The sequence below is a fragment of the Dasypus novemcinctus genome, chromosome 3 (genome assembly GCF_030445035.2).
Source record: "Dasypus novemcinctus isolate mDasNov1 chromosome 3, mDasNov1.1.hap2, whole genome shotgun sequence".
NCBI classification, from domain to species: Eukaryota; Metazoa; Chordata; class Mammalia; order Cingulata; family Dasypodidae; genus Dasypus; species Dasypus novemcinctus.
In genome coordinates, this window is record NC_080675.1 from 183,934,967 (window position 1) to 183,953,396 (window position 18,430).

The following is an 18,430-nucleotide window of genomic DNA, read 5'->3' on the forward strand; positions in this document are numbered from 1 at the left end:
GGTTGGCAGCGTGCAAGGGCGGCCAAGCCGGGGGCGCTGTGCGGGGGGTGGGCGAGCGCCCTGTCCTCACGGGCCAGCTCCGGGGGCCGCAAGTGCAGGCAATTCGCGGGGCCTCGGAGGGTGAAAGCTGCTTCACACCTGGGGGGGGGGGGGAGCAGTGCTTTTGAAACACTGTCGAAAGGCTGGGGGTCTCCAGCGTCTGGAAGACCCGCTGAAGCCACAGCGCCGCTCCCAGGCTTGCGGGGGCCTCTCCCGGCTGTGGCACCCGCGGCGAGGGTCGGAGAGCGCCCTTGGGCTCCGTGGCCGGCGGCCGGGCCCCCCACCCTGGCCTCTCTCCTCGGTGGTCAGCCGGTCACGGCCTGCTCCCCGCCCCTGGGTGGTCGGAGGAGCTGCCCTGGAGTGAGACCCCCACCCAGCGCCGGGTGGAGGGTGCGAGGAGCCTGCGACTGACGCACACACAGCACCCACGGGCGCCCCGCCTCCCGCTCCCGGGGCAGGAAGCCGGGCTGGGAGGCCCCCCCGTAGCGGGACCCTGAGCCGGGAGGCCTCTCCCCGCCCCCGCCTACCAGAAGCCAGCTAATTAATGCGGGCAATTTATCAAACCAATTAAATGAGAGGGCGGGCGTGGGTCCTGGGCTCTCCCGGGAATCCCGTCTAACGAGCAATCCCACTAATGGGCTGGAGGCCTGGCCGTGGAGATCGTCAGCCAAGATCCCACTAGCTCCTGCGGGCTTGCGCCTGGGATTTGGGGGTTTTGCGAGGGGGTATAAATGAGGCAGGGCTGGCTTTTGTTAGCGCCGACGTGAGCACCGGAGCTGGAGCAGCGCCCCGAGGCCCCGGGGCCCTGGGAGCGGGCAGCTCCTGGGACTCTCGTGTCCTCCACGTGCTCAGCTGGTTTTGGGGGACTTGGGCCTCCCTGTGGAGGACAGCGTGTGGAAGAGTCAGTGGCCACCGGCCCTGACCTTCAGGTGAGCCGGGCGCAGCCCGGTGGAGGGAAGCGGCTCCCAGGGCGCCCGGGCTCGCGCAGCTGCTCTGTGCCCACCCAGCCTCTGCAGGCGGAGCGGCAAGCCCCGAGGGCAGGGTGCCGGTGATCTAGGAGAGCGGAGGCGTTTCCCCCGGGAGAGGGAAGGGAGAAGTGGGAAAAGGGCGAGGTCGGCGCGGTTCAGGCAGGCCAGAGCAGCCGCGCAGCTTCCACCGCCGCCCGGAGTCGCCCTGCAAGTCCAGACGGAGCGCCCGGAAGCCACCCACGGCCTCTGCGGGGTCCGCCTCCGGGCTGCGTGGGGGCAGCGGGGCAGGGGCGGCGCTGAGGGCATCGCTGCCCTTCTTAGAAAGGGCACAGCTTCTGTGAGGGGCTCTGGGCAAGCTGGCGGTGGCTTCAGCCCATCAGCTCAGAGGAAGGTCAGCTCCTTGACCGCGGAAGCCACGTCATAAGAGGTCCCAAGACTGTGAGACGAAGATCTCAACCAAAAGAAACAAACAAACAAATAAACAAAAACCAAGACTGCATGACAGAAACCACACCCCAGGAACTTGAACACAGCAACCTGGTGGCTTACGGTTTGGAGCCGGGCAGCCCAAAATCTAGACGTCGGCAAAGCACACTTCCCCCAGGGTCGCGGTGTTCCGGCAACAGCCGTCCTTCATCCGTGCTGGGCTCTCTCCGTCCTCCGTCACGTGGTGGGCTCTCTCCGTCCTCCGCCACGTGGTGGGCTCTCTCCGTCCTCCGTCACGTGGTGGGCTCTCTCCGTCCTCCGCCACGTGGTGGGCGCTCTCCGTCCTCCGCCACGTGGTGGGCTCTCTCCGTCCTCCGTCACGTGGTGGGCTCTCTCCGTCCTCCGTCACGTGGTGGGCGCTCTCCGTCCTCCGCCACGTGGTGGGCTCTCTCCGTCCTCCGCCACGTGCTGGGCTCTCTCCGTCCTCCACCACGTGGTGTGCTCTCTCCATCCTCCGCCACGTGGTGCGCTCTCTCTCCTCTCTGGCTTCTTCTGGCTTCCAGTGTCCACCTCTGTGTCCTGCCTTCGAAGGCCCCTAGTGATGGGGCTTGAGGTCCATCTGCTTCACCTTGGCCTCCTCTGAGCGGGATCTTCCAAGATCCCAGGCGCAAGTGAGCCCCTGTCTTCACCGAAGTCACCAAGTGTCCTGCTCATGGAACAGGGGATGTGGACGAAGACTTGGACGGGACTCTATGGGGAACGTGGCTGGATCCCCAACAGCCGGGCGGCTTCTGCCTGGCTGTCTTGGCGGTTGTGCCCTTGGAAGCACCCCCTTGGGGCTCTGAATCTCTGGGTAAAGAGTCACACCGCCCTGAGGCCACCAGGCGGAGAGGTCAGGGGGGTGCCCTGGTGATGGGCCACTGAGCTCGGCTCTCCAGCCACCCAGGGCCAGGCGTGCGAGTGCAGCGCCTCACGGCAGCCCGTCGGCTCCAGCCCGTAGCTGTTTGGATCCCCGCAGCCTTCCCAGCTGAGTCCCAGACACCAGTGACGCAAAAGCCAGCCAGCCCCCTGGTGCTGCCAAACGCTTGGTCCACAGAAGCAATGGTGTGCTTTATGCCATTATCTTTGGGGTGCTTTGTTATGCAGCAAAGGTAGCTGGAACAAACATGGTGTCCATAAACCAAGAAACTACTGGTTCAAGATTCCACTTCAGTCAAAGAAAAATTCTCTCCTTCACCCCTGGGTGGGTGGGGGTCCGATGCGACTACGGGGGTTGCTTGGGACTCCCCTGCCAATGGGTGGCTGCCTGTGGGACCTGCAGGGGCTCGAGGGCGAGTACAGCGTCATCATCTAGGGGACCTACCCACTCCAAAATGTCATGCTTCAACATTCCTTTATCATACATTATTAATTTAACAGATCCTGGAAAGCTTAAAAAGTAAATGCTTTTACTTTTTGGGGAAAAAAATGGTGCTTTCCATTCTCCCTAGGAAAAGAAGTTTCTTTGCTCCCCTCTGCCGCCTGCTCCGTCCACAGACCAGCTTTCTCTTTGTGCTGGATGTGACAACCGTCACTAACTGTTCACTGTGTTAGCTACCTGTTGCCGCATAACAAATGACCCCACATTCAGTGGCTCGAAGTAACAACAAACAGTAACCGGCGCTCAGGGTTTCAGCGGGTCAGGAAGCGGGGGTGGCCACGCCGGGGGCTTCCGGGTTGGGGTGTCCGTGGTGAGATTACAGCCAACGGCACAGGCTGGGACCGCCGTCACCGCAAGGCCCGACTGGTCTGGAGACTTAGCTCGCAAGCGGGCCCACTCTCGAGGCTGGCGAGTTGGCGAAGGCGGCCGGGCCCTTCCACAGGGCAGCCTGAGCGTCCTCACGTCGTGTCCAGCCACGGTCAGGGGCGGCAGGCGGGTCTCGGGCCCACCTGAGAGGCCACGGGCACCCTTCTGCCGCGTTCTGTGTGTTGACTCTGAGAATGGCCAAGTCTGGCCGTGTTCAAAGGCGGGGGATGGGGCGCCACCTTCGAGAGGAGGAAACGTGCAGAAATGTGTGGACGTCATTTAACCCACCTCCCCTACCCAGGATCCGTTACTCCATTCTTCTTGCCATTTTATTCTAAGCAGCAAGGACCCTGGCTAGAAGACATTTCCTGAAGCTAGGTAGGCTAGTGAGATGTAAGCAGAAGTTGTTGTGTGAGGCTGACTACAAGCTTTTTTTTTTTTCCTTTTCTAAATGCCTTTTAAGAGCGAAGCAGTTTGATATTGTTTATGAATTCCAAAAATAGATACTGGATTATGTTTGTGAACCAGTCTGTTCCTCTGGGCATATTAGATTATATTGGATTCAGAGGTTTCACTCTTACTTGATTAAATTATGATTAGGGCTCTGATTGGGCCACGTCAGTAGGACATTGAGTGCTAACTCCCTTGGTGGGTGAGGACTCAGAGAGAAAACTGCATGGCAGAGGAGAAGGTAGAAGTTTTGATACTGGAACCCCAAGAAGTAAACACAGGGAAGTGGACTTGGCCCAGTGGTTAGGGCATCCGCCTACCACATGGGAGGTCCAGGGTTCAAACCCCAGGCCTCCTTGACCCGTGTGCAGCTGGCCCATGGGCAGTGCTGATGCGCGCAAGGAGTGCCCTGCCACACAGGGGTGCCCCCGCGTAGGGGAGCCCCACATTCAAAGAGTGCACCCCATAAAGGAGAGCCACCCAGCGTGAAAGAAAATGCAGCCTGCCCAGGAATGGCGCTGCACACACGGAGAGCTGATGCAGCAAGATGATGCAACAAAAAGAGACACAGATTCCCGGTGCCACTGACAACAGAAGCAGACAAAGAAGAACACACAGCAAATGGACACAGAGAACAGACAACTGGGGGAGGGGGGAAGAGAAGGGGAGAGAAATAAATAAAATTTAAAAATAAACCTTTAAAAAAAAAAGTAAACACACAGAGAAGCAGTGATGGGAAGAAAGAGAAAAGGCTCCATGAAACGTGCAGAGGAGTTTTCTGAGCTGGAGCCCTGGGAAGTAAGCACACAGGAGAAGACGGAGGAGAAGAGATGGCTCCACAGGCACAGCAGAGGCCCTGGGAAGAGAGAGCCTGAGAGTCCACAGCTGGCCTTGTGGGGAGAGCAGAGCAGCTGAGCCCTGAGAGGAACGAGCCCCGAGACGAGCCTTACCCCAGCCACGGCTGAGACCAGACTGAGCTGGGGCCAGGGAGCCCCAGGGGACAAGGAAGCCGGAGCCCTCGCAGACACTGCCGGCCATCCTGCGCCAACGCGCTATCCCAGAGGCCATTTCTCCCACCCAGCGGTCCTGGAGTCCTGCACTGCGGCCCCTGGGGAAGCACTCGCGCCAGCTCTGCTTTCCGGGTGCTTTCCCATCTGCGACAGGCTGTGTAAAAGCCACCCCAGACCATGCGGCTTAGTGCAGCCACGCCCCCTCGTCTGCGCAGCCCTGCGAGGTGGTCCGGGCTTGCAGAGGGTGGCCCCCTCGGGGGGCGGGGCAGGGGCAGGAGGAGCCGGTCCCAAGAGGGCGGGCGAGGTGGCCCTGCCCGTCGGCCGGGCCCGGCTCCTCTCTAAAGGCCGCTGGGCCTCCTCACTGCACGGCCGCGGCTTCCAGGCGGAAGCTCAGGGCACTTGGGACCCTCGACCGCCCGCCCACCCTCCTGGTGGGGGCTGAGGCGCCACCAAGTCCCGCCCAGGTGGAAGGGATGGACGTGGCCTCTGTCTTTCAGCGAGGGTGCAGCAAGCCCCCGGGGGGGCGCATGGTACAGGGGGCCCCGGGGATGAGACCCCTCAGAGCCTCGCTGCACCCCAGTCTCCCCAGCAGCACCTATGGTGGAGACAACAAAACCCCCCTCCCGGGCGTGAGGCGCGGGCTGCTCTGGCGGGATAGTGAGACCCGCCCCCGGAGCCCACCCCCCTCCCGGCCTCCCGCAGCCCAGGGCCCAGGGGCCACCTTGGGTGAGGCGGGAGGAGTCGCCGTGCCCACGCGGCGCCCACGTCCGGGCCACGTGGACGAGAGAGGACAGGAGCACCGCGTCCAGCAGCGCGCTGGGCCCAGATGCGGGCTCCTAGGCACGGGGCGGCCTCGGCAATGGCCATTTACTGACTTAGATGCTTACAGCTCGAGGCTGAGGAAAAGGGCCAAATCAAGGCCTGGGCGGTGCTCTCCCTGCAGACGGGCCTCCCTGCAGACGGCTGCGCGGTCACAGGCGGGCACAGGCCGGCCTCTGCCGGGCTCTCCCTCCACCTCGGGTTTCGTTGCTCCAGCTTCTTGTTTCTGTGGCTCTCTCTTCGCATTTAAATTTCGTTCTCTTAAAAAGGACCCCCGGAGAGGGCTAAGACCCCCTGGGCGCGCCTTACCCGCGTGCCCTCATCTGAAGGCCCCACTGCAGTGCGCTTGCCCCGCAGGAGTGCGTGAGCTCCGAGAGCCTCCTCTTCTGGGGTCCACGCAGTTAGAAGCCATCGCAGGCGCCAGGAGGGCGTCTCGTGGACACGTGGCCCTGCGGGGCGTTTTCCCGGTGGTGGCCGAGGAGGCCCTGGTCAGTGGAGCGGGCTGCCCCGCGGCAATGAAGAGCCAGATCAGTGTCCTGGAGCGGGACCCGTGGGAGACACGGCTCCAGCCAAGGTGCTCCCGGGCCGGGCCGCTGAGCTGGGCCACACAGGTGGGGAGGGAGCCAGGCAGGCGTCCCGGCTTGACAGCCTCGGGCCTGGTGTCCTGGCCCTGAGCAGGAAGCGTCGGCCTTCCTTTTGGGTGCGGCCATCTGAGCCTGTGGGAGGGCTGCTCCCCCAGGGGCTGCGCCACGGTGTCACGCTGCGCCAGCGCAGCCTGCGGGACCCCCAGATGCGGGGCTCGGGCGGGGGCCAGCAGCTCTCGCTTTTCTCCCCAGCATTTTAATTTGCCGCCTTTCAACCCTGCAGGGAAGCTGGAGACCAGCACAGGAGCAGCCAAGCCCTTCGCCTGTCCACCATCGCTGCCTTGGGCTGCTTCTATCCCATTTCTCTCTTTTTTATTTATTTATTTATTTTTAGATTTTTTAAAAAATTTCTCTCCCCTTCCCCCCCCACCCACCTAGTTGTCTGCTCTCTGTGTCCATTTGCTGCGTGTTCTTCTGTGTCCGCTTGCATTCTCAGCAGCACTGGGAGTCTGTGTCTCTTTTTTGTTGCGTCATCTTATTGTGTCAGCTCTCCATGTGTGCAGCACCACTCCAGGGCAGGCTGCACTATCTTTCACACTGGGTGGCTCTCCTTGCGGGGCGCACTCCTTGCGCGTGGGGCTCCCCTGTGCGGGGACACCCCTGCGTGGCACGGCACTCCTTGCGCATCAGCACTGCGCATGGGCCAGCTCCACACAGGTCAGGAGGCCGGGGGTTTGAACCGCGGACCTCCTATGTGGTAGGCGGGCGCTCTTATCGGTTGAGTATGACCTGCTTCCCTCTCTCTCTCTTTTTTTTGTAAAGATTTATTTATTTCCCCCCTTCCCCTCTTCCTGCCCTGCTGTTGTTGCTGTCTGTGTTGTCTTCTCATTTTCTCTCCTCTAGGATTCACCAGGATTCGATCCTGGGGACCTCTGATGTGGAGAGAGGTTCCCTGTCAATTGCACCAGCTCAGTTCCTGGTTTTTGCTGTGCTTCACCTTGACTCTCCCCTTGTCTCTCTTTTGCTGTGTCAACATGTTGCCGCGTGTCTCACTTGTGTGGGCACTGGCTCACCACGTGGACACTCGCGCGGGCACCGGCTGGCTGTGCAGGCACACTTTCTCTTCTTTTTCACCAGGAGGCCCCAGGGATTGAACCTGGGTCCTCCCGTACGGTAGGTGCCGGCCCTATCACGTGAGCCACACCGCGTCCCTGTCCCATTTCTCTTTGCGTTGATTTACCTGCAGCTCCTTGTTTTCGGAGCCGTTTGGAAGCAGGCTCATCCCCCATCGGTAACAGGGGGCCCTGGGCCCGTCAGTGTCAGCCACAGAGGCGCACCGCCTCGCGGTTTGGCAGGGCAGGAGCTGAATTGAGGGCGCTGGCCGCGCCAGGCTCCCTCTTCGTGGGACAGTCTGTGCCCCTCTGGCTTCTGGCAGGTGGTCCGCCGTCCACGGAGTTCCCTGACTTGTGCGGCAGCAGCCGCTCTGTGCTGTCACGTCCCCGGCCCCCTCCCTCCCCACGTTTCCTCTCCTTGGAAGGGGAGGATTTTGCTTAGGCTCCGGCGATCTGGTCTGGTCTCATCTGACCTGATAACAAGCTCAAAGTTCCTGTTGGCACATCCGGCCGCCTTCAGGGGAATGGGGCGCCAGGCCTGGAGCATACCCGGGGGGGCGGGGGCACCAACTACTCAATCCGTAACATCTACGTACTGCCAAAAAACGAGGACTTGTCCCTGATAGCCCAAAGCCATTACGGTACTCGGGCCCGTGGACGTGCATTTATGAACATCTGTCTACCATACAGACCGCATTAACATTTATCCGTGCCCCCCCAATCTCTTTTCTAACCAAACATCTTTTTCTCAACCAAACTGAAAACGGCGTCCCGGGATGCCGTCCCTCCCCCCGCCTGCCCTCCACCCCGACGTACCCCACCATGGGTCTCCTCGTGGGCAGGGAAGGAGGCTCCCGGTGTGGACTGCAGGCCCGGGTCAGCGCACGCCCCCTTGCCACCCAGCTCCGGCTTCAGGGCACTGGCCTCGCTCTCCAGAAGGACCACCAGGCCCCCTGCCTCCCGGGCCCTCGGCGCCCCACCTCGGCTGCCTCAGCTCCCGCAGTCGTGGTGCCATCCCCGGGTCCAGAACTTGCGGAAGTCCAGTCCCCACCGCCCCAGCTCATCACTCTTGCCTTTGAACTCCTCTCCCGCAGGCAGAGGGATTCCATCCCAAAGACATCGGCGCCTTCTCTAGTCCCACAGTGGCCCGTGGGGCAGCAGCGGTCACCCCACTCCACGGAGGGGAGCCTCCAGGACCCTGGCCCGTCTCAAAGCCGGTCCACATGTAGCAGGGCCAGGCAGCGCCCCCGAAACCAGCAGGGGCCACCCTCGAAGGCGCCCGGCCCCGGAGCCTCTGGGGGCAAGGGAAGTGGCCGAGAGGCCCGCCCCCCGCCCCCCTTCCTGAAGGGCCGCCACGGCTCCGCTGCCCTGAGGCTCCAGGCCGGGAGAGGGTGGCAGAAGCCCACGCGCGCCCGGAGAGCAGCGGCCTGCGCGCCAGGCCCCCCTTCCCTCCCGGCCAGCGGGGACGGGGGCAAGCCTCCCATGTCCAGGCCTTGGGGAGAGGAGGGGCCAGCCAGGGGGTCTCTCAGCCTCTTTCTGCCAACCCCTCTTTCCCTTTTAGGGGGTTTGGAAAGTGGGACAGCCCCAGGGAAGTGCCTTCTACAGTCCAGCCGGCTACCTCTAAGTAAGACGGGCTGCTGCCGGGCTTGTACCTGTCTCCTGGGGAGGGGCACAAGACTCAGCGCCCCGACCACTCTGCCTCCTGGAGCCCTCCACCGGGGGGGTGGGACCCCCACCCATGCCGCAGAGCTCCGCCCGGCAAAGATGGGTGAATGGCTCTCGCACGGCCACCAAGAGCCAGAGGCCCTGCCCAGGGCTGGGTTCTGGGAGCCAGTGGGCCTGCAGCTGCCCAGGCCATGCCCACCCCAGCACCCCCAGAGCCCCCCAGGCCGCGCCCACCCCCAGGGCCCCCAGGACCCCCCAGGATGCGTCCACCCCAGCGCCCCCTAAGCCACGCTCACCCCCAGCGCCTCCAGGACCCCCCAGGATGCGTCCACTCCCAGAGCCCCCCAGCCACGCCCACCCCAGCGCCCCCAGGCTGTGCCCACCCCCAGCACCCCCAGCACCCCTCGGCCGCGCTCACCTGGCCTGAGTCTCCACGGGCCTGGGGGCAGCGCCCGCTTGACGTTTCTCCACCGTACAAGGAGCAGCCTACCGAGGCGGCGCCACGCGAGCGCGCAGACGCCTCAGGCCCCGGTAGGGGCGCCCGGCCTGGAAGGTGCGGGCGGGTGCGGTGGGGAGGGGGAGCGCCTCTGCAGGCGGCGGCGGGACAGGGCGGCGGGGCGGGAGAGGCTTGCTCCAGGGCCCCCCACCCCGAGCTGGGAGCTTGCTGCCCCTCAAGGACGAGGGAGCTCTGGCGGTGGAGACGACGCTGGAGGCAGCGGGTGCACGTGGTGTCCTCTGTGGGCGGGGGTCCCCGGGAGCTGCCGCAGCAGGGAATCCCCGAGAGGGGGGGTCTGGGTAGCTGAGGGAGGGAGGGAACAAGACTGGAGGGGCCCCCTGAGGAGCGGGCCGGCCAGACCTCGGCTGTGCTGTGTGACGTTGGGCAAGCTGGTGACCCTCTCTGAGCCTGTCTCTCAGAAAAGCGCGGCAAAACCTGCGGCACCTGGAGCATCCACAAATGCCTGTCGCAGAGTGGGCGCAGCGCCCCCCGCCCCCTGAGTCCAGGCCACCCACTGTGCAGTTCTCTGCCCTCCTTCAAGGACAGCCTCACCGTGGGCCCCAGCGAGTTGTGGGGGCCTCTGCTAGGTGGGGGGCGCCAGAAGGCTTGCTGGAGCTCCCCCGCCCCCTGTGCCCCCGGCAGTCCCCGCGGCCCGGGAGGGACCATGGACGTGGCCTTGGCGGGCGCTGGCTGCCTGCGGGCGGCCGGCTGGGCGGCAGGTGCTGGCAGCTGCCGCGGGGCCCACAAAGCGGCTTTTGTCGTGCCAGGGTGGCTGGCGAGCCCAGGAACCCGGTGCCGGGGGGACGAGCCCTCAGGCCCCGCCCCGGGACCCTGGGGCTCTCAGGTAAGCCCGGGAAAGCCCTGGCTGGAGGCTTTGTCATGCAAATGCAGACGGCGGCTCTGTGCTGCAGACAGTGGGAGCGCTCCCCTAAGGCCCGCAGGCTTTCCCGCGGGCGGCGGCTTCCCAGCGCTCCCGAGCCCTGCGGACGCCGGAGGCGCAAGGGCCTGCCCTGGAACCGCGCAGCCGTCCTCAGAGAACGAGAACGGAGCCGGAGAGGGGCTCCGAGCCAAGGGCTGCGTCCCCTGGACCCCGCACACTCCCCGGGTCTCTTCTCAGGCCGCTCCTCCGCTGGTCGTGGTGGAGAGCCCGCCAGGCAGAGGGACGGCTGCGCAAAGGCCCTGCGGCGGGCCGGCGGGTGCCCGGTTCCACGCGGAGACCAGGTGGCGTGAGGGGCTCATCCACCCTCTCCTCCGGGCAGGAGAAACTTGAGGGAGCCGGGGACACGCCAGGGCGGAGGCAGTGCCCCCCTGGGGGCGGGAGCCCGGGCAGGGCCTGAGTACGGTGGCCAAAAGCTGCTCCTCCTCGCCGCAGCATTCACCCTACCCATGACCAGGGAGCTTCTCAATTTCTCTGGGTCTCTGTTTCCCCATCCGTGGGATAAGGACAGGAACCGCGACCCTCCTAGGGCACCTGCGAGAGGAAACGGATGCCCCAGGTGGAACGCTGAGCCCACTGCCTGGCGCCAAGCAGGGGCCGCAGTTTGGCAGTACCTACGAAAATTGCAAACGCACGCACTCGCTTCCCAATCATGCCACTTCTAGGAATTTATTCCGCAGCTATTCCCACATGCGCAAAATGACATATGTTCCCGGTTGCTTTTGGCAGATTTGTTTGTAACAGCCCAAATGTCCTTGGGCAGGGCTGGCTGAAGAGCCGCGTCTCTCCGCCCGCGGGGTGATGGAGTACTACGCAGGCGAGAAGAGAGCGCGAGTGCTCTGCAGGTGCTGGCACGAAGTCCTGCCTGGAATTACGAGGGAAGGTGAGGTCTGGGGCAGGGCACCTTGTGCGCTGCTGTTTGGTAAGAGCAGGGGTGGCGCCTGGCTCCCAAACCTGACAAACGGAGGTGGCTATGGCAGCCTTCCCCCAGCCAGCCCCGGGCGGCTGGGCGGAGCGGGAGGGGGTCCTCACTGATACCCCAGTCCATCTCTTCGCTCTGGATGTTAATACGTACAATCTAGAAACAAAAGGCAGGCACCCACACACTCTCTGCGAAGACTGTGCCTGGGAACGGGCGGCCTTGGGCGCCCATCCCGGCCGGGCCTCAGAACGCACGCTCGATCGCAAGGCACCAGCCTCACGCTGGGTAGGCGAGGAGGGCGCCAACCGAGGCGGGCACGGGCGAGCCCCGAGAAAGCTTTGAGCGGTGTGTCTCGGGGCCCCGACGAGCAGCTGGGCTGGAGCGGAGGGTCCCCTGGGCCAGGGAAGGGGAGGGTGGAGCGGGAAGGGCAGCTCTGCAGGGCTGGAATAAAGCTGCCTTTCCTGAATTTACAAAGAGCAGCCCCGGAATATTGAGAAACTGTCTGAAATCTGGAAAAACATCCCCTGCCCCAAGCAGCCTCACCATGGAGATGAAATGTTGGAGAAGGACTTTCATAGGCCTCCAAGTTGGGGGGACGTGACAAGATAGGTTGATAATAGTTTAGGTGGGCTCCCACCAGGTCTACCAGTCGGCCGGCCTATCCGCCACCCACCAAGGCCTCACTTAGCTGGTCCTTGGGTGCAAGGAGGAGTCGAGGGTGTTTCTACACGCACATGTGCACACACACAAACATATGCACGCACGCCCCTGGAGAGCCATCCTGGAGGGTGCTGGAGCACACAGCCCTGCAGTCACCATGGCAACGCCGGCTGGGTGTGACTTTCAGGGGGTGGGAGCTCGGGGAGCTCAGGAAGCGGCTGCAGGAAACCGGCAGGTCTGCCGGGGGAGGACCTGCCCCCGCTCTGCGACACCGCGGCCGAGCCGGCTCCGAGGAAGGCGGCGGGGTTTCCGGGAAGCAGGGCTCTGCCAGCCCAGAGGCTGCCGGCCTCGCGAGCGTGCCGGGGGTCCAGCCGGGTGCCCTCGTCAGGGACGCTGAGCGCAGCCTCCCCTAACCTGCATTTAGGCCATCAAAGCATTTTCCAGTAGGACAGGAAAGCAGAGGGACTAGGGGGCGGGCAGGCTGCATTTCCTGCGGGCGGGAGGCGCCCTGCTCGCCCCGCCTGCTGTGGCCCCAGCGCCCCAGCCCCCCCGGACCCTGGGGCCCGTCCAGTTTGGGGATGGTGTGACGAGTCACTTTGCCATCACGGTTCCCCAGTAAGACACCACTCTCATGGCCAGCGTCGTCCAGCTGTGCCCGCGGGGCACAGGTCAGGGCGTGCTGCCGATGACCCAGCGTCGCCGGGCGGGCAGCCCTGCCCCCTGCGCCAAGGGCCTGGAGCGCGCGGCCTTCCTGGAGCGCACGGCCTTCCGCTTTCCCTGTCCAGACTGGCCCTGTGGACGAACGCAGGGGCCGAGGGCGGGACCTCGGGCCTCCGGGGGGAGCGGGGGCGGGCAGGGCCTCCCGATTCTGGGAGAGTGCCCCCGGGGCCACCGCCGCAGGTTCTCTCAGGGTGCCTGCTCTGCCCCGGGCCTGAGCTGGTGGACCCCGGCTAGGCCGGCTCCCGGCAGCGGTCTCCTGGCTCCCCTTTCCCAGGGTGCTCACTGGCACCTCACAGCCCGCCGCCCACGCTGTGCACGGCTCCAGACCCGGCTCCCTCTCTGAAGCAGAGGTCCCAGCTCGCTGAGCCTCCTGGGCGGGTGGAAAGTAGGAGGAGGCTGAGCTCCGGGCTTGGGGAAGGGCCCAGGGCCAGTGGCTTAGCTCCCGTGTCCTCGAGCTGCGTTCTCAGGGTGCGTGGAAGGGCGCGCCAGACAACAGCAGCAGCGAGCCCTTTACAATACCCTTAAAAACCTGGAAGAGGGAAGCGGACTTGGTTCAATGGATAGAGTGTCCACCTACCACATGGGAGGTCCAGGGTTCAAACCCAGGGCCTCCTGACCCCTGTGGAGCTGATCCATGCGCAGTGCTGATGCGCGCAAGGAGTGCTGTGCCATGCAGGGGTGTCCCCGCGTAGGGGAGCCCCACGTGCAAGGAGTGCGCCCTGTAAGGAGAGCTGCCCAGTGCAAAAGAAAGTGCAGCCTGCCCAGGAATGGCGCTGCACACATAGAGAGCTGACACAACAAGAAGACGCAACCAAAAGAAACACAGATTCCTGGTGTTGTCTGATGAGAATACAAGCGGACGCAGAAGAACACATGGCAAATGGACACACAGAGCAGACAACTGGGGGAGGGAGCTGGGGAAGGGGGGAGAAATAAAAATAATAATAATAAAACCTTAAAAAAAATCTTTAAGACAAACAGGGGCCCCCAGGGTAGCTGCAGGCCCACGTAGCTTCTTGACACGAAGGGGTCGGCTTGGGCAGGCTGTTGCAGGACCCCTGGGAGAAGCCGGGGACCACCCTGATGTGACTTCTCCCTCTCTCCCCCTCGCAGAGCTGGGGGGACCGGGGGGAGGGCTGGACTCGTCACCGAGGCCAGGACAAGGGGCACTGCCAGGGGACTCCTGCGGCCAGGCCGGGCACTTTGAGGGCTGCCCACCCAGAGTCCTGGCCGGGGTGTGGCCGTGTTTATGCTTTATAACGACTCCCCAAAAGTCCCCGTGTTCTCGAGCAAGCCAAGAATATCTGCCCCAGCGCGATGACAGAAATATTGTGAGAAAACAAGCATCTGCCGCGGGGAGCGTCCATCTATTTTAGGCAGCAGTGGTTCGAAGAGGAGCCTTCTTCCAGCTGGGCCCCCCGCAGGCCCTGGGACCCCAGCCCCTCCGTCTCCTGGGTCTCCCCGCCCACGTCATGACAGCAGTGGCTTCACCGGCGCTGTCGAGGGAGGGAGCTGAGAGGGCTCCCCCACTTGTTTCTGAGAGAACGCCCCGGAACCCCACAGCCACAAGGCCCAGAAGCAGCCGTGCCCCTCTCTGGGCACCAAGAGGCAGCTCCCCTGGGGCGGCGGTGGGGGGCCAGGGTCCCCGGCTCGGCCAGGCCGGCTGGGAGGCCGGCCGAGGGACAGGCTCCTGCCGCCCCTTTGCCCGCGCAGGAGTGGACGCCAGGCCTCTGCCCTCTTCAGCTGGCCTGCTGCCCGGCCCTCCGGAGACGGCTGTGACTCTGTTTCCCCAGGGAGGTATGCGCTGTATCTGCTCTGTGTGTGGGGCTCCACTGCTCTCGGTTTCCGAGATGGAGAGCGGCTCCGGCGGGTGGGGAGCCTCCCTGGTGCCTGCAGGGACTCCCGGCCACGCCCGGCCCTTGACCTCCCCTCTGCCCCGCCGAGGCTCCCCTTGACCTCCCCTCTGCCCCGCTGAGGCTCCCCGCGTGCTGGGACGGCAGCTGGGGCGGGGCGGGCGGTGGCCTCCAGGGAGACAGCGTCAGGCTGCCCGCTCTGTCCCCGGCCTGGACAGGCCTCTTCCTGTTTCCTGCCTCAGAGCAGCCCCTGCACACCTGCTCTCCCGCTTCCGCTTCCGGGGCACGCGTGCTAGACGTGCCTGTTCTGTTCATCTGCCCCAATGGGCTTCCTACTAGACGGTGAACTGCTTGGAGGCTGGGCCAGGCCAGGGGTCCCAGCAGGATGTGGGGTACCAGCAGGGTATGGGGTCCTGGCTGGGTGTGGGGTCCCAGCAGATTGTGAGTTCCCAGCAGGGTATGGGGTCCCAGCAGAATGTGGGGTTCCGATAGGGTGTGGGGTCCCAGAAGATTGTGGGATCTCGGCAGGGCGTGGGGTCCCAGCAGGGTGTGGGGTCCTGGCAGATTGTGGGATCCCAGCAGATTATGGGTCGCAGCAGGATGTGGGATCCCAGCAGATTGTGGGGTCCCGGCACAGGGCTCCGTGGCATCTGTGGGGGTGTGCCATCTTGGGTCCCCAGGGCCTCTGTCTCTCCGCCTCCCCATGCACATGGAGAGGCCTGGAGGGGGAGGGCAGGCAGTGGACTTTGCAGCCCAGAAGCTTCTCCCCCCAGCTCCTCCAGCTGCCCAGACTCCCCTGGCTCCTCCAGCCCCCCAGCCCCCGCCCCAGCTCTCCTGGACACCCCTCCCCCCCAGCTCCCCCAGCCCCCCAGCCCCTCCCCCCCGTTCCCCAAGCCCTCCCAGCTACCCCCCCTCCCACGTCCCCCCAGCACCCCTGGCTCCGCCCCCCTTCCCCCAGCCCCCCTGGCTCCCCCAGCCCCTTCCCCGGGTTCCCCCAGCCCTCCCAGCCCCCCCCCCCGCGGGCTCCCCTGTCGCCCCCGCTCCCCTGGTTCCCCTGGACTCCCCTCCCCCCAGCTTCCCCCCCCGCCCCCCCCAGCCCCCTGGCTCCCCCGACAGGGTTGCTCTCTGGCTGTCCTGGTGGAGCGGCAGGAGCCGCCGATGGGGCCTGGGCGGGTTTCCCGTGTGGGAAAGCCACAAGCAGGGGTCAAAAACCTTCAATCCGGCGCAGGGAGAAAGGTCTTTTTGCATTAAAAAAAAAATCTTCCTGTAAATCTAATACAAGAGGGAAATAAAAATACCTGCGAGTTTACTACGTCCTAAATGAGATTTAACAGATGACTGTGGCATTCGAAAAGAAGAACCCAGACGCTTCCCTGGATTTGTTTTTTAAACATTTCAGGGCGTGAAAAGCCATTTTCCCGCTAAGAGCCAGTGCTCTGGAGCCTGCTCCAGATGGCCCGGCCTGATAAGATTTCCCGGCGGTTAGACGTACCAGGCCCCGGGGCAGTCAGGGCGCGCGGCTTCAGGCTCCAGAGCCCCGCTGGGCGGGCAGGGGGCGTCCCCTCCTGTCCCCAGGGGGCAGGGGACGTGCGGGCGGGCGGGGCCCCTCGGGGGACGCCCTGCCCCTACAGAGGCTTCAGCGAGAGACACTCAGGGACCCGCGGAGGGGCGGGGGCACGCAGGGCCCACCCAGCCCGCCGCCCGGGCTCCCTGCCCGGGTCTCGGGGGGGTTTCCAGAGTGGGGCCTGGACGCCAGGGTCTCTGGCCTGGGCCCCCAGACACGTCCACACAGGCGGACGGGAAGTGGCACGGGTGTGCGGGCGCGTGGGTTCTGGAGGCGGTGGGGGGTGCTGGGGGGGGTGCGGTTAGGGGGTGGGGGTGGGCGCTGGGGCCGTCGGGTGGGGCTAAAGGGTGCGTGTGGGAGTGGGGTAGGCGCTGGGGCTGTAGGGATGGGGCTACAGGGGGTGGGGCTAAGGGATGGGCTGGGGGGTGGGGCTGTAGATGCTGGGGCCGTGGGGGTGGGGTGGGGGTAGGGCTGGGGCTGGGGGGCGCCGCGGGGGTGGGGCTAAAGGATGGAGTGAGGGGGTGGGCGCTGGGGCTGTGGGGGTGGGACTAGGGGGGCCATGGGGTGGAGCCGTTGGGGTGGGGCTAAGAGAGGGGGTGTGGGGGTGCGGTGGGGGCTCTGGGGCTGTAGGGGTGGGGCTACGTGGGGGTGGGGCTGTGGATGCTTGGGCCGAGGGGGTGGGGTGGGGGCGGGGCTGGGGAGGCGGGGAATCGGGGAGGGGAGGGGAGGTGGCCTTGTGTCCAGTGTTCTCCCCGGTCCAGGGGGAGAGGGCCTGGGCTGAGGAGACCCCCCCCAGGAGCCTCCCGCCCTGGGCCTTCCCCCGCCCCGGGCCCGGGCCCCGGCTCCCGGCGCCCCCACTGCTCGCGGTCCGGCCCGGCAGGAGCGGGCGTCAGCCTCAGGAGCTGCTGGAAGCGCGCGCACCGCCGAAAGGGGCTGTCAGTGAACGACCTCGGGCTGCCACAGGCACTGCCTTTAAAAAGGGCGTTTTAACATTTTAAAACTTGCCCTTTAATAATAGATGCATTATGGTTTATAAAAATTGACCAAGCCGTCTTCGTTTTTCTCATTTTACCCGAGACCCAGGGGCTGTGCCGGGACCCCCGAAGTCAAGCTTCGCCGATCCGGCTGGAAGTTGGGGGGCAGATGCAGGTGGCCCACGCCCCACATGGAGCCCCGGGGGTCCCAGGTGTCCTCCGAAGCGGCCCGGCAGCCCCAGGGCTTTCTGGAGAGCCCGGCCGGGCCCCGGCTGGACCTGGCAGGGCGCGGCCCCGCCCCCATCTGTCCGGCATCCCCGGGTGGGCCTCGGCGCGGGCCCCCAGCGCCCACCCGGCAGGGGGGGAAGCGCGCTCTCTGGCCTCCAGGGCTGGCACCGCCGGCGGGGTGCCCCAGGCGCGGGCGCTCGGCGCCAGCTGCCGCACAAAGCCGCTTTGTGGGCTGCCCTGGCACGTGACGGCCGAGGCTGCGCGCGGTGGACGGGGTCGGGGCGCCCCCGCCTCCCCGCTCAGGCCACGCCTGCCCCCCGCCCGCGCCGCCGCCGTGACCCTCGGTCCAGCGACGGCGCGGCGGGGCTCCGCTGGGTCTCCGGGCGCGGGGCCTGGCTCCCGCCCGGCCTGGCAGCTCGTGCCTTCCCCGGCGCCCCCGCCTTCGCAGCAGCGCCCTCGGCTGCCAGGCCGTCCTCTCCCTGCTCCCCAGCCACGGGCCACTCTGACCTCAGGCCGGAGGAAGAGGGCTCCCCAAGCCAGGGCGCGCGCCCCCCGGACGCTTGAGCTCCGGGGAGTGGGGGCTCCAAGGACAGCGAGCCGCGCTTCGCTCCTCCGCGGTGTCCTCCCGAGGGGGCGGGCAGGTCAGGGCCAAGTGCCCGCGAGCGAGGCTGAGGCCTGACCCCGCCGCCCCCTGCGCCTCGCTTTCGCCGCAGGTGCGGTTGGAGACGGCGGCGCGCGGGGTCCCGTCCACCCGTGTCCCTGCGGGGGGAGGACACAGCGACCACACAGGGGAGGGGACCACTGCGGGGGGACAGCGGAGCCCTGCACCACCAGGACCCGGAGAGGAGGGGCGCCCGCCTGCGTCCCCCTGCCTTCGGCCCCCAGGCCGGGGAGAGGACAAGCCTGCGCTGTTTCGAGCCACCCGGTTTGCGCGCTTTGCGGGTGCTTGAGAACCCCTGGGGTGCGGCTAAGAAGGCGGGCTCCGGCCCCCCAGCTCTGACCGCGTCAGGGCGGAGGCACAGGCCCGGCCCTTGGTAAAGTCTTCAGAGGGTTCTCACGGAGACCACCCACCCGGAGCGCGTTTGTGGGCCTGGGGACCCTCGGGCGGGAAATGTGTGTCTGTCAATCAGCCGTCACCACTGACTGATAAGCAAAAGAACATTTTAACACCAAAAAGGCTGGGGGCGGGGCGGGGTATGACGGCAGTGACGGTTCTT